Here is a 3399-nt window from a genome sequence, read left to right on the forward strand (position 1 = left end):
TCTGGGGGAGATCTCATTATTTCCTCTGTCTCTGCTCTCAGTGGAGATGGAGAGGAAGATCAGGTCCTTCAGAGGTCCTGGTGAATCCCTGCTCAGATCCCCTCCTTGGGACACCAGGCTTCATGGTCTGACTCCCTGACCTCCCGGTTTATACCTGAGTTTGACCAAGTGCAGCCCAAAACTTGACCAGACAGAGAACGGGCATTCAAGCTCCAAAGAGACAAAGAGAGCAGGGAGAACACAGACTGGAGTCAGGGAGAGGTGAAGAGAGGCTGGGAACTGGCATGAGCACGCCAGGCACTCTGTTGAGCAGTTATGGTATCTCATTTATTCTCACAACCCCACGAGTTAGGGGCTGTTATCCCTGTTTTACAAATGAACGAGCGGCTCAGTTTATCAAGCTGGTCAGTGATGAGGCAAAGACGAAAATCCAGGTCTACCCAACCCCAAAGTCCTTGCTGGGTCATGAGCCTCTAGCCAATGTGCTGTGTCACAGCACTGTCATTTCAGCCATCCAGGAGGAGCTGAAATGTCTCTCCTGAGGGTCCAAATCAACAAGGTCAAGGCTAACAGGAATCAATGCAAAGTCCTGATTGTCAAAAAGTCATTTGCACAATTGCAGAATGCAGTCCTGGCGACTGGACAGCAGATCATCATGATATTGTCATCATGAGACTGTCACTGCCACTCTCTTTCCACTTTGCAGTTTATAAAGCCCCTTCATGTCTGGGCGCGGTGGCTCGCACCTGTAATCCCAGCACTTTGGGAGGCTGAGGTGGGCAGATCACAAGGTCAGGAGTTCGAGACCAGTCTGGCTAAGATGGTGAAACCTCATCCCTACTAAAAATGCAAAAATTAGCCAGGTGTGGTGGCAAGTGCCCGTACTCCCAGCTACTCGGGAGGCTGAGGCAGAAGAATCACTTGAACTCGGGAGGCGGAGGTTGCAGTGAGCTGAGATCGTCCCACTGTACTCCAGCCCGGGCAACAGAGTGAGACTCCATCTCAAAAAAAAAAAAAGCCCCTTCACTTGGTGATCTTGGGGCTTTCGCCATTAACGAGCATAAGGATAAGTGTGAAAAAGAGTAGGGGGGCGTCTTTCAGTAGGTGGATAGGAGCAGTGTGCTGTGGCTGCCTATAAGGCCAATGAGCTATTTGTTTTTATCAATCCAGGGCAATATCAATAGATATCGTCTACAGCACTGTGCTGAATATATGACATGTTTCATCTCATTTAATTCTCACAATGCTGTGGAATTGTGACTATTATAATTCCTATTTCACAGACCAGAAAACTAAGAGGTGAAGAAAGTTGGCCAAGGTCACACAGCTAGTAAATAGCAGAATTCAGGCTCACATCTGATAAGCATCAAGAAACCTGTCATTCTGAACATGTCAGCACCCCTCTGGAGTCATGTGTCCAGTTTTGGGGTCGTTCTTAGGGGAGTCCTTGACACGGAGGAATGAGGAACCCATGAGGGACACCATCACCTGAAGACTTGTTTGAAGGAGCTGAGAATATTTACCCCAGAGAAGAAAATCATCAGAGAACATACAATTGCTGTTTTCAAGGGCAGAAAGCTCCTCTGCTTAAAAACAGATTGGCTTCACAGGATGTTTACCGACCTGCAGCCAACTACTATCGCCACCTGTTGGTGGGAGGTAACATTGATGTGGTGATACCGCCTACCCTAACTGCTCTGTTCCAACCGGGAAAGTTTGAATTGAGCCTTTCATATACAAAGGTCAAAGGTGCTTTTCTTTCCTTTCCTTCCCTTCCCCTTCCCCTTCCCCTTCCCCTTCCCCTTCCCCTTCCCCTTCCCCTTCCTTCCCCTCCCTTCCCCTCCCTTTCCTTTCCTTTCCTTGTCTTTTCTTTTTTCTTTTCTTTTCTTTACAGGGTTTCACTCTGTAGCCTAGGCTGGAGTGCAGTGGCGTGATCTTGGCTCACTGCAGCCTCTGCCTCCCAGGCTCAAGCAATCCTCCAGCCTCAGCCTCCCAAGTAGCTGCGACTACAGGTGCACACTACTATGCCCAGCTAATCTTTGTATTTTTGTAGAGAAGAGGTTTCACCATGTTGTCCAGGCTGGTCTCGAACTCCTGGGCTCAAGCAATCCACCCACCTCGGCCTCCCAAAATGCTGGGATTATAGATGTAAGCCACCACTCCCCACCACAAAAGTGCTCTTAATCCTGACAGGTTTTCACTTAGAAGAGGTAGCAGGTTTACCTTTGTGGGGAGATAATTTGCACCAATAAGTAAAAATTACAAGGTGCAAATATGAAGGTCAATTTTCTTTTTCTTTTATTTTTTATTTTTATTTTTGTAGGAGTTTAGGAGCGGGGGTTTAATAGGCAAAAGAAAGAGAAAGAAACAGGAAAAAAGCTCTGTCTTTAGTGAGAAAGATGGGACTTCTGAGAGGAAAAGACTCAATTTTCTTTTTCTTTTAATTTTTTGAAATGGTATCTTGCTCTGTCACCCAGGCTGAAGTGCAGTGGCTCGATCATGGCTCACTGCAGCCTCAAACTCCTGGGCTCAAGCGAATCTCCCACCTCAGCCTCCCGAGTGGCTATGATGACAGGTTCACATCACCACACCTGGACTGAAGGTCAATTTTCTGACCATTAAAACATCCCAATATCTCCAGGAGCTGCTTGGGAGTAGTGAGCCACTTGAGTGGAGGAGATCAAGTCCTGCTAAGTCTCTCTTCTCTCAGGAGATTGGGAGAAATCAGTCCCAATGTTTTGGTGGGTCGAGGGCTTTCGTGGGTTACCTGCTCTGAGTTACAGGTGGCCGTTTGAGGAGCGGTCTGCCAGGGTGGGTAGTCTCTCTATTGTCTTATCCAGGGAGGAACTTGTAAGCCAGGCCAGAGGGAGAGGGGGTACCCCTAGGGCAAAGCTTCAGGGGAGATATTTTGGATAGGTGGGGGTCGACAGCATTTATCTTCCAGATTCGGCTCTTAGACTTGGTCAAGAGCTAGTCAGAGCAGGATGGATCCGTGAATAAATGGTTATGACCCGCCATCACTTCCCAAACTCACCTCCCACACAGGCCTTTGTAAACAACCCAAGAAAACAACAGGTCCCTTGTAGATTCCGTAAATGTGATCGAGGCTCTGCTGAAGACAGAGGCTCAGAGTGTGGCCAAGGGCAGAAGTAGTTGGGTAGGAGTCACGGTCAGGGTCAGGGGCCTGGGACAAGGGCCCTTGTCTGTCTGCTGAACCCTGGCCTGTTAGGTTTTTTCATCAAAGCCCCACATTGATCCAGGTGGCCCTGGATGCTGGGCCACCTGTGCCTTGTAGATTTGCTAGGAGGGTTTTTTTTTTTTTTTTTTTTTTTTTTGGCGGGGGCTCTCTGTTTCTCCCCGGGGGGTGGTCTGTGGCGCGGTCGCGGCCCCCTCGCGGCC

Source organism: Papio anubis, chromosome 1, assembly GCF_008728515.1.
Source record: "Papio anubis isolate 15944 chromosome 1, Panubis1.0, whole genome shotgun sequence".
In the NCBI taxonomy this organism is placed as follows: Eukaryota; Metazoa; Chordata; class Mammalia; order Primates; family Cercopithecidae; genus Papio; species Papio anubis.